A 13,147-nucleotide genomic window follows, 5' to 3' on the forward strand; every position below is an offset into this window, starting at 1 on the left:
TCCCATGCTCATGGATTGGTAGAATCAACATAGTAAAAATGTCTATACTTTCAAAAGTAATCTACATGTTTAATGCAATTCCCATCAAAATTCCAATGACATTCATTAAAGGAGGTATCACGATACCTGACTTCAAACTATATTACAAAGCAATAACTAAAAAAACAGCATGGTACTGGCACAGAAACAGACATGACGACAAGTGGAACAGAATAGAATAGGGGACTCAGATATGAAGCCACACAACTATAACCAACTTGTCTTTCACAAAGGTACTAAATATATACGATGGAGAAAAAGCAGCCTTTTCAACAAAAATTGCTGTGAAAACTGTTTAGCAGTCTGCAAAAAACTGAAACTAGATCCATGTATATCACCCTATACCAATATTAACTCAAAATGGATCAAGGATCTTAATATGAGACCACAAACTCTAACGTTGATACAAGAAAGAGTAGGAAATACTCTGGAGTTAGTAGGTATATGTAAGAACTTTCTGAATGGAACCCCAGCAGCACAACAACTAGGAGATAGCATAGATAAATGGGACCTCATAAAACTAAAAAGCTTCTGATCATCAAAAGAAATGGTCTCTAAACTGAAGAGAACACCCACAGAGTGAGAGAAAATATTTGTCAGCTACATATCAGACAAAGGACTGATAACCAGAATACATAGGGAACTTAAAAAACTAAATTCTCCCAAAACTAATGAACCAATAAAGAAATGGGCAAGTGAACTACACAGAACTTTCTCAAAAGAAGAAATTCAAATGGGCAAAAATCCCATGAAAAAATTCTCACCATCTCTAGCAATAAAGGAAATGCAAATTAAAACCACACTAAGATCCCACCTCATTCCTGTTAGAACAGCCATCATTAGCAACACCACCACCAACAGGTGTTGGTGAGGATGTGGGGAAAAAGGAACACTCTTACACTGTTGGTGGGAATGTAAGGTAGTACAACCACTCTGGAAAAAATTTGGAGGCTGCTTAAAAAGCTAAACATTGATCTACCATTTGATCCAGCAATACAACTCTTGGGCATATACCCAAAAGACTGTGACACAGTTAACTCCAGAGGCACCTGCACACCCACGTTATTGCAGCACTATTCACAATAGCCAAGTAAACAGCCAAGATGCCCCACTACTGATGAATGGATCAAGAAAATGTGGTATATATTCACAATGGAATTTTATGCAGCCATGAAGAAGAACGAAAATTTATCATTCGCTGGTACATGGATGGAATTGGAGAACATCATTCTGAGTGAGGTTAGTCTGGTCCAAAAAACCAAAAATCACATGTTCTCCTTCATATGTGGACATTAGATCAAGGGCAAACACAACAAGAGGATTGGACTTTGAGCACATGAGAAAAGCGAGAGCACACAAGGGAGGGGTGGGGAGAGGTAAGACACCTGAAAAATTAGCTAGCATTTGTTGACCTCAACACTGAGAAACTAAAGCAGAACCTTAAAAGCAACTGAGGTTAATAGGAGAAGGGGACCAGGAACTAGAGAAAAGGTTAGATCAAAAAGAATTAACCAAAAAGGTAACACACATGCACAGGAAATTAATGTGAGTCAACTCTCTGTATAGCTATCTTATCTCAACTAGCAAAAACCCTCGTTCCTTCCTATTATTGCTTATACTCTCTCTTCAACAAAATTAAAGATAAGGGCAAAATAGTTTCTGCCAGCTCTCGAGGAGGTGGGGGGAAGAGGGAAGGGTGGAGTGGGTGGTAAGGGAGGGGGTGGGGATGGGGGGAGAAATGATCCAAGCATTGTATGCACATATGAATAAAAAAACAATAAAAATTTAAAAAATGAAATAAAATTTTCTCTACCAACCCAAAGCTGTTTCCAAGCTGCATGTTAAAAGGACATCTCTAAAAAAACCAAAAAAAAAAAATCCTCTATGTCGTGCAATTCATTGAAGAATGTTACTGTGGAAGCAATCATGGAGTCTGGTACTTTCTAACACATATTTTGAGACTCTGCTGGGTCTTTTGGTGATGTATTTTATTTGATGCAAGAATCCTAGTTGCCTATGTGATCAAATAATTTGTATAATTTCATCATGAATATATGAGGTGTATGTACTTGTCATAAAAATCTGTGGTGATGAATGAAGCTAAAGTGATAGAAACCCAACTTTTCTTAAACAGCACTGCTTGAATGAGTTATGGTCATTTTTTCTTAGACACTTCATTTATCTATTCAGGTGTGAAGGTTTCTTTCTTCCATTTGGAATCTTTCTGTTAAATAGTACACATATTCCCTCAGCCTGGCTTTTACCCTGAGCTTTTTAAAATAAATCTTTAGGCCACGAATAGAATTTCCTGCCATGGGAGCATAAAATTTTAAAAGTATTATGTAGCAATAAGCTCTTTTCCCCAGAATTGGAGATAGTGAATTGTCATTCTCACAAATATTCATAGTAGAAACTCCACTGTGTAGTTCTGTCCTTATGGTAGGTGGGGATTCACCCAGGTTGTTGTGGCTGGATCTAGATCGGCGGCAAAATCTCCAATTCCTGAATGGGTATCTTCCTTTATCTGAGGTTGACCAGGAATCAAAGGAAGAAGAGAGATTATTATAACCTTTAGTTGTTTCATTCATTTCACCTTGTTCCCACCATTTTCATTTTATAATATGCTAGGTGCATTGCATACTAGAGGAACTAAGTCATTTATACTGTAAATGTCCTACATTCTGAAACTTGTTAATTGCCTTGTAATTATATTCTTTGTCAAAACCAATTAATTGGTGGTTAATTAATTTAGTTTAGTTTTTCCCATGTGACTGCATTGTAGAGAGTTTGTCTCTGTCCTGCAACATTGAATCATCAGACCATTCACACCTTGTTGGAAAAGATTCCTGGAAGTTAAGTATGATAGCTGAGTAAACATGTCATATCCCATTTTGAAAGCTAAAACTATTTAGTATTGAATTTCAGCAGTCTCATAATCTACTTTCAAAACATGTAACCAAGGTCAACTGTACCCCATCAAAAGAGCATCTGCCCTTAATGACAAAGCCTGCTTGAGTCAATTCTTAGTAAGTCTCTGGCTACTTCACCATAAAGTATGTCTTCAAACCTCAGTCCAATGTTTCTACTGCTTAACTATAAAATTTTCCAAACATGGTACCTTCATATTTTAATAAATAAGTAACATATACCAAATATTTAAAAGATAACAGATAGGCCAAGATTTGCAAGATGATTGACGTTTGACCAAATATGTTTAAATAGCTGCTCTCTCAAGGTTACCCAGGCTCAGAAGACCAATAATCACATGTTCTCCCTCATATGCGGACTTTAGATCAAGGGCAAATACAGTAAGGCGACTGGACTTTGGTCACATGATAAGGCGAGAGCATACATGGGAAGTATGAGGATAGGTAAGAAACCCAAAACACATGATAGTATTTGATATCCTCAATACAAAGGAACTAATGCAGAAACCTTAAAGTGACAGAAGTCAGTAGGAAAAGGGGATCAGGAACTAGAGAAAAGGTCAGTTTGAGAAGAATCAACTTAGAATGTAACACATACGTACATGGAAGCAATTCTAGGAATCTCCCTGTATAGCTATCCTCATCTCAACTAGCAAAAATGCTTTGTCCTTATTATTGTTCATAGTCTCTCTTCAACAAAATTAGAGAAAAGAGCAGAACAGTTTCTGCCTGGAAACAAGGGTGTGGGGGGAAGAGGGAAGGGGGTGGGAGAAAAGGGAGAGGGCAGGGGTAGGGGGGAGAAATGACCCAAACATTTTATCCACATATGAATAAATGAAAAAAAAATAGCTGCTCTCTTGGCTTTTCTGGGATTTGCTATGTATAAAAACATGGGGACAATGCTTGCGGGGCTGGATCAGTGATGCTAGTGTGGGTTTCTGTTTCTGCCACTTACCTGGACAAATTATCAAGACTCTTTTTGATTCAAATCCTCAGTTTAACCTGAAGGATATTATCAATATACCTCATTGGACTAATGCCTAGAACAAGGCATGGTTCACAGTATTCTTGATAAAATTAAGTTTACCCCTAACTCAGATGGTTTAAGGCAGCTGAGACTGCAGTGTTCTTCCTGCAAAGCAAGCTCTACCCTATTCTTCTTTTCAGATAGGAGCCTCCAGATGGCATGCAGGCACAAACACTGCCACCTCTCTACCTGTTATACTTATCCCCTCCAATTCAAAAGTTAGGAAAGAAAAAAGCACATACATTCTAAAATCCTGGAGCATATTTGTGTATGTTAACATATACAAAATTTGATGACTATAAATGTAAATACACAGGTTGAATTGTTATACTCTACCTGGTGTCTCCAATGCTATTATTTCTAAAATAACCCAAATGTATTCTCTTATTCTTCATATGAAAAATAATATTACTAACACCCTGTCCCTTGAAACAAAGATATAATATGCAGTTATAGTATGAGGAAAGACTTGACAGCAGAGTAAACTCCAAGTCCAATAGTTGCTCAATATTTTCACTTAGATAAGTCTTTTGTGATGCATATTATTGATTGGAGAATTCTTATTGTTTCTGTAATGAATGAAAGGGCATGTGATTGCTATAAAATTGGGCTGATAAAACAACCTAACTGCAGAGAAACTCAGCCTGTCTTCAACAGTCTAGAGCAAATTAGGTTAATGGATTCCTCATGCTTGATTCAGGGTATGAAAAAAATGTAAAAATCATAAACTGTGTGCTTATACAAGAAAAGTGACAACAATAAAATAAGGGAAAGCTCTGTACTAGGCTAAATATATCCTAAATTAATAACACAGTTGTATAAAAGAGAGAAATATCAGTGCAAAAGCAATGGAATATCTCAGGGAGAAAGTGGCAAGAAGGATGAATCAAAAGTTCTCCATTGAGAACTTCAGTCCAATTCTAGATGTATGTCTGAAGCAAATGTAGAAAGTAAGCTGGCCTTGGGGTAGATTTAGAACTGAATACAGGTTAGAATCACAAAGACCCTTCAGACCAAGAAGAGATTCCATTTAAAACCATATCTCTTTACTCAAGATTTCAAGTGTGTCTAGGTCATGTGGTCATGACTATTCTGGCCCCGGATGATGACTGCAACCAGAAATGGGGACGATATGAGAGTCCAGGCCTCAAGAGAGCATCTTCTAATAAGACACACAGATGTAGACTTACATAACTACTTTTCTAAAGTGCTCTTGGGATACAAATAAGAGAGCAATTTTCTCTGTGGATGAATGAAAAACAAATTCTCCTAATAGGGACTTGTGTCTTAACTTCAATTCTCAGAGGCAATCTAAGCCCGATTTTGAATGAGTATTGGGTACTTGCATATACTACCTCCTTAGGATATGGAAAATACCTATGAATCAAGAGTTTTATTTTCATCAGGAATGGAGGTGTGAACTGTGAGATGGCACTTCCAGGAAGGGAAGGTATTCATTACTCTCATGCTTGCCTTTGTTTGGATGCCTTGGCCCTAGGAAAAACTGGCCTTTGAGGTCTGGGGACACCTGTTCCTGGATGGGCTCCTGAAAGGTCTGAGAAGTTAATTTACTTGGTCTCTGTGGCATGAATGCCTTCTCTCCAAGGTAGTTCATTTTGATGGCATATGGACATTCGTGTCCTATATGGAGAAAAATAGAAATATAGATTCAGGCTGATGATGGTGGGTGTAATCAAACTTACCTTTTGCTGAATTCACTGGTATGGACATGGTTCTCTTGGATCCTGTGGAATTAATAATGCTATGTCTCCTGAGTGTGCATTATGCACACTCACTAAGGAGACCATCCAGAAAACAGGTGCCCAAGCAAAAGAAGTTAAGTAATAAAGAGATAAAAACCTTAAATATGTTACCTTGTTTGGAATGCATAGATCCATCAGTGAAATGTTCAGTGGTGACTTTCACTATGTTACCATCTGAGACTATTTAAGGCCTTCTAGTTTCTGCCTTGACATCAACCAAATTTTTAAGTCTTAGGAAAATTACTTGAATCCTCTAACCTTACATTCATCATTTTAAAAATGTGTCCTTCCTACTGCAGAGATGGAAGAAAATACATTGATGGACACTAGTTTTTAATATTCCTTAATAATTACAGTAGATGTCAAGAGTTGGTAACATTAGTATTTTCTCATATGAAATGTCACTTTTACCAAAAGAGATGTTTCCCTTTGTCAGTTCGCACATCAGGGCTACTCATGAGCATTGGACTGGTGTTCTTCATGCTTCCCTTACACTGCTGTCCTGCCAGTGTTTCCTCACAGACAGTGAGCAGAAGGAAGACTGCAGCATATTGGAAAATAGAAACAAGGTGCAAAAACAACACCCACAGTCATCAGGAGCTACATGGCAAGTGACTTGCTTTGCTCTTTCATGGTTTAACTTACTTTCTTTACAAAGAATTATCAAAGATGCTGTGCTGTGAAGTGAATGACATTGTCTAGGATGAGTATAAAAGCCCCTTTGCATCCATTTCTGATTTTGCATTGATGTAACTTGGTGAACTCTTGCTGTTCCTTTCCATCTGGTACAGATACATTGTTAGTGCTACATTCAGAACAAGAATTACAGCAACTTTCAACTTTTAGGGTAAAACAAGCTCTACTGGCATCAGTGTAATAAAACTAAGGCTCAGGATAATCAGAAGTTGATCCACACTCGAGAACTGAGAGTACATTCAGAAAAAAGGATTCAGAAAGGCTGAGGAGAGGTCCTCAAGAATAGTGCTCCTGAGAGAAAGCTGTATTCAAAGGAGTTCTGAGGTTTAGTTATCATTTAGATACTTTATCAAACTAATACATTTCATTAAAATATATTTCCAGTATTGCCTTCTCCATGTTATTTCACTTATTGCTGATAAATATTACTAAATAATATCAAGTTATTAAAAAGAAACATGCCCATGACTTCTAGCAGAAATCATTCCCTCTCTCAACTACAGCATAGGCAATATGTCCTGGTCCTTCCTGTGTGTTGGAATGGATTTGTTTCTTCATCTTCACATGATGAGCCGTGAGTTTTTCTTCCAGCTAAATTCTTTTAATAACTATCTTAAAGATGAATCATCTATCAGTAACTTTAAATAGAGAGGAAAATGCAACCAAAAAATAACAAAATACAGGTTGGGAACAATTTAGGAGTTTGCTTATCTCCTTTTTTGTGAAAAGTTCTATGTATAGAGCTTGTGTTAATGAAATATTTATATATGGTTTCACAGCCATGACTGAATTATAGAAGATTGTTACAAAATGGAGGTGACCTATTCTTTAGAAAATGAATAGTGGATTTTTACTGAAGTAGGAACAATAAATGGGAAAATTAATTTCTAATATTTTTTATACTTCCTGACAAAAATAATCCAGTTCTTGTTTTTTTTTAAAAGAAAGCTATGTCTTCATGTGAAAAATTAGAAGAAAACTTCACTTTTTTTCTCCTCAACTGTACCAGAAATTGTCAAGTCTAAAGAGATGTTTCCAAACACCTGTCATAGAGTTAGTGCTGGCAATTATTTCTTAAATGTACAAGTGAATACTTGGGCCATTTTTACATTTAGAGGCATTCAAGCTTAAGACAACAGTCAATACTTTGAGAGAAGTATAACTTTGAGCCCAATCAATCACATTTTAGATTGTCCCTGACATTTACCCAAGAGTGTGAATGGGGCTTCTTCCTTCCCAGAGTTGAAAGATAGCAGGTATTCATTTTCACATTCCTAGGAGACAAAAAGAACAAAGCATCATGAAAGATTATTGAAAATGGATTGTTGAAGAAATTATTTCCATAGCATTTCTGTGTTTCTAAGAAGGAAAGGAATTTGTATCACTACAAATGCTATTATATTCATAGGAGGCCACAGTTTTGCATCAACAGTGCTGATTTCAATAACTCCTGGATACTTCCAAACCTCCAGATTACTCCAAATTCTTGCGTTGTGGCTTCTGAAAGACTACGGATCATAATGCAATCCAGCCATCACTTTCTGAGTGAACCAAGTAATGAGAAACCATACTCAATATCCTCCACTACAGAAGAAAAGTCTAATCCCCAGAGTTCTGCCTTCTGCTATCTCCAATAGTCATGGAGAATGTTGACTTCTGTTACACATGTCCCTCTTTAGACAAACTTGTTGCTCAAAGCCACACATGTGCTAAAATGGGCCTAAGAAAAGTAAAATTTAGAATGTACTATAAGGTCAATAACACTGAGCAAAAGAGACAGAGGTCCAAAAGGCCTTGAGGAGATGTCAGGGGAAAGCCAGTTGTTACTTTCAGTCAGGGAAGCCTTGTTCTGAGAAGAGAATCTCTACAAGGACTCTACCTGGAAAATAGGTCAGGTGTGGAAAGGTTATCCCCAGCAGAATTACTGGCCAACATTAAGGAAACCTCACTTAAACAAATCTAAATTACCAAGATTCTGATGAATTATTTAGAGTCCTAAAAGAAGGGCTAAATCAGAAATATGTTTCAAATGGAGTTATTGTAATAGGTACACACAAACACATGTGTGCATGCACACACTCACACGGGTGTGTGGTACATCAGCACAATATTACATGGCATATAGGAAGTAAGATCTAATAACAAATATTTTCTTATAAGGCAGGGTTTGGAAATGCTTTGTTGAAGTTGTTTAAATCAGGCATACTTATATAACCAAATAACCTCAATTCTTTATTACAATAGAAACTTTTTCTTTGTGGTGAGCTGTTCACGTTAAGCAAAGGTAATTCACAAATATGAATTAAGTGAACTGTATTCTAAGTCACTATCCCCATGTGGCCCCTAAAAGTACTCACTCTCTTCCAAGATTTAATTCTTATACAGAGCACATACATCCTACAGTTTAGAAATCAAGGCAGCAGTAACTGCTTTACTTAGAACATATGAGTTCAGCTCTCTTTTCAATTTATTATTAAATGATACTTCTATAAAATGACTATTATACCAAACGGTGGTTGCTCTGAGTTTTTATGGGACTTTATTATGCTACACAGTCAGATTTACATATAAATCATAGAGATCATGTCACAATATTCAGAATTTTCACAAGGAAATAATTCTATATAAGGAGCCATGCTATACCATGGTTCCTTGATCCAGAGGTCATTAAATTTATTAAAACTGAGTTACACACACTTACCTCTTCCTTTTTTGTGCCTTCTTCTCAAATATGTGCACCTCTTTTACCAAAATATATTTAACTACATATGTGAGCACTATCAAAACATAAAACAACAGACAAAAGTAAAATAGAATGAAAGTTGTGCACACTCTTATAGCTAGCTGCCTTCAGTTCCTAAAAGTGTGTGTGTGGGACAAACTATGACTTTGATATCTATAATAACCAATTATCATATGATTATATATATATATACACATACAAAAACATATATTTGGATAGATATATGATTCTCAAAAATAGAAGTTATCTTTTAATTTAAAAATAGCTTACAAGCAACTTACAGTTATTCCTATAATCGACAGTGTCTTCTTAATAATATCATTTACTGTATCAAAACTTGTTGCAGTGACAGCAACAGGCTATAAAAAATGAAAAAAAATGCTATAAATTAAGAATTCCAAAGCACACAATTCTGTAGTTATTGTCAACTTATTATCCATATTAAACAAAACTTGTTTTCAGGTGAGGACAAAAATAAAGCACATGTAGAGCACAAAACCTTGACTTTAGATATTTTTCATTCCTTTATATAACATGAAGTCAGTAGAAAGCATTTCAGTATAACACCTTTCTCTGCAAATAAAGGATTTGTAGCACTTCAAATATAGCAGCTTAACTGAGAAAAATTCAGTACTCAGAGAGGGTTTGGGGACTGATTCTGAGCACTGTGAGGTTGTTTCAATAAAGGAGGAGAGTAGTTTCAAAAGAAGAAGCTCATATTATGAAAAACAGGACACACTAAGCAGAGGCCACTAATGGGAGATGGACGAAAAAGAAGGAAGTTAAGAAGGTGAATATGGTTGATGTACTCTTGATACAAGAATGAATATAGAATTTTCAAACATGTTGAAGGGGACTAAGATAGAAAGGAGAAAAACAGAAGAGAGAACAATTTGGGATATAAAATATATATATGTGGAAATGTCACATTGAAACTCTCTTACATAGAGACATACAAAAATGCTTTTTTTCAAACATGGAGAACAGGAAGGTAAAACATGTCTTGTTTCTGGGTGCTGGCATCATTGAGAGTGAAAAGGAAGTAGGGAAAAGTTAGAAGGGTGAATATGGGCAAAATATTATGTATTCATATATGAAAGTGGAAAAATGGACCTTCTGAAACTGCTGCAGTAATAGGGGGGATGAGGGATAAAGGAGAATAATGCAGAGGGTGAATTCAATTATGATGCATTGTAAGAACTGTGGTAAACATCACAATGTACTCCCAGTACAACAATAATAAAATGATTAAAAAGTAAAGGAGGAGCTGAAGCCTTTCGTTTTCTAGCCAAGTGGGTTGTGATACTTTGGCTTTATTCCTTTACTTGTCGTATATTTAGTTCTACTAAAATCAGAATAAAAATTGGCTATAAAAGACTTCTTCAAAAACACTATGTAGAGAGCACTTTCCCTTCAGGGTTAGCTAGATTTTCATTGTTGATATCTATTGAAATAATAAATCTAACAATGAAGAATGAAAACTTTCATGGTTTTAGCTCCATTCCCATCTGCCAATGAATAAAGTCATTTCTACTACATCACACATTAAGATGTGTTCTGGAAAAATAGGAAGACAATTTGTAGAAAGCCTGAAAAAAATTGAAGGGATTCTGAATTGATGCCATTGAAACATCTGAATTTCAAAATATGTTAGCATAAAATAAGAAAATTACTATGCATGTAGATTTTGCAATATAACATAAATCCACAATCAGGTCTGTGTCATCTGATAAGCACTGCTTAAAGAAGACAAAAGCTGCTGTGCATGGTGTCAGGCTCCTGTAATTCCAGTACTCCAAAGACTCAGGCAGGAGGGTTGTGAGTTTGAGGCCAACCTGAGCTACATAAGGAGAATGGCTAACAAGACAAACAGCATAGGTGGGCACCCACAGGCCTTAAAATGATACTAAAAAAAATCAAGTTAAGGAAACCCTTTTATGACTCATTGTATTTTACTTTATTATGGACTAAATGGTTCATGGGACAACTGGACCCAAAGTTGTTAATTGTGTATGTGTGTGTGTGTGTATCTGCGTTGCTGAGGATCACCCACAGCCTAGCACATATGGTCAAGTGTTTCTATCACTGAGGGTTAGCTAGGCATTGGGGTCTTATTAAAACTTGTTTTACCCAGGCTGATCTTGAACCACATTTCTTCCAATCTCTGGCTTCTAAGTATCTAGGATTACAGGAGTATCAAACAAGCCTGGCCAAAGGACAATGGATTTTTATGAACAAACCATCTTAAATTCATTCACTTCTCATTGTGCCTCTTATTGCCTAACAATTATGAAATTTCTCACAATACCCAAAAGTAGGGCTCAGATCATCCAAATTCAAGGAAGTCAGAGCCTCTTATGCTAAAATATCTGGAGGGTACAAACACTTGGGCTATAGCTTGATATTTAGTTAGAAGTAAAGGTTCTGCAGTTTTTAAGATGTTCGAAAGCCCCTCCTTACATGTTAAAATTCCACTGTCTTTTACAAAGAAACCCTTTGAAATTCTCATCATTCTAATTTATGTGGTTTAGAAGATAATAGGTTCTCATGATATGTGGAACCAAGTAAGATCAAAATAATAATTACAATAACATATGTATTCATTCTAGATGGTGTTCTTGTAGATAAACAGGTAAATTTGTGTAGATAGAGCTCTTTGTAAAAAAAAAAGTAGGGTTTTTTTTTTGATATTGAGATATGGACTCAGGGCTTCACATTTGCTAGACAGGCACTCTATACCACATGAACCATGCCTCCAGTCCTTTTTGCTCTGGTTACATCAGAAATAGGTTTTCAATGTCTGCCCAGGACTAAGTGCATCATAATACTCCCTTCTTGTGCTTTCTTCCCTTGTTGGGATAGAAGGCATGTGCCACCATGCCCACCATTTTTCTGTTGAAATGAGATCTTGAAAACTTAATTTTCCGTAGATGGGCTGGGAACCACAATCTTCCCTATCTAAGCCTCCCAGGTAACAGACATGTTGCCACTATGCCCAGCTATTATTTGAGTTAATGTCTCATTAACTTTTGCCTGGGATGGCCTCAACTGCAGTCCTTCTGATCTCAGCCTCCCAAGCACCAAGGATTACAGATATTTGCCAGTAGCACCCAGCAACAAATAAAGTTTTAAAAATATTTATCAAAATTTAAAAATATTTATTCCATGTTTCCAAATGGAAATATAACTATTTTTCCATATAAGTTGAATATTACTTGCAAATACAAAAATATATATATATATTTTATAATATATATAATATATTAAGAGCTGAGACCAAGCTTAAGATGATATAGACGGTCAACTTATGAGACACAAAACATGCATTCAAAATGTTTATTTTTTATAAATTAGACATAAATAAAGTAGATTTTTTTAAATATCAAGACAAATGCATTAAGAAAATGTGGTACTTATACACCATGGAATTTTATTCAGCCACAAAGAAGAATGAAATTTTGTTATTCACAAGTAAATGGAAGGAACTGGAGAACATCATCTTAAGCAAAGTTAGCCATGCTCAGAGGGCCAAATATTGCATGTTCTCCCTTATATGTGGATTATATACCTAAAACAAATGCAGTAATATTATTGGGCATGGGTCCCACACTAAAGGGGAGAACACGCAAAGGAGGAATAGGGGAAAGGAAAGGAACCTAAACCTTAAATGTGGTTGACTGTAGAGGAGTGAATATAGTAATCTTAAACTGGCAGAGGCCACTATGGGAAGGGGACTAGGAAGTAGCAAAGAGATCTGGTAGAGAAGAACCAATGTGGGTTGCAATACACATGTACATGAAAGCATCACTAGGAATCTCTCTGTATACCTACCTTTTTCTCAAAGTAGCAAAAATGCTATGTCTTTCTTATTATCTCTAAGGTTACTCTTCAACAAAATCAGAAACAAGAGGGAGGAACAGGTTCTAGCTGGGCACAGGGCATGGAGGGCAGG

At 36.2% G+C, this 13,147-nt stretch overlaps 1 long non-coding RNA gene across 1 annotated transcript; it reads right to left on the reverse strand.

The window, feature by feature from the left end:
* Nucleotides 1-1,961: 1,961 nt before the first annotated feature.
* Nucleotides 1,962-9,554, reverse strand: LOC141410910 (uncharacterized). The gene is made up of 3 exons (XR_012435714.1): nt 9,477-9,554; nt 5,467-7,726; nt 1,962-2,563 (listed from the first exon to the last, which is right to left on the reverse strand). It is a non-coding gene; the product is annotated as an uncharacterized lncRNA (long non-coding RNA).
* Between the last annotated feature and the right edge of the window lie 3,593 nt (nt 9,555-13,147).

The sequence above is a fragment of the Castor canadensis genome, chromosome 9 (assembly GCF_047511655.1).
Source record: "Castor canadensis chromosome 9, mCasCan1.hap1v2, whole genome shotgun sequence".
Taxonomy (NCBI): domain Eukaryota; kingdom Metazoa; phylum Chordata; class Mammalia; order Rodentia; family Castoridae; genus Castor; species Castor canadensis.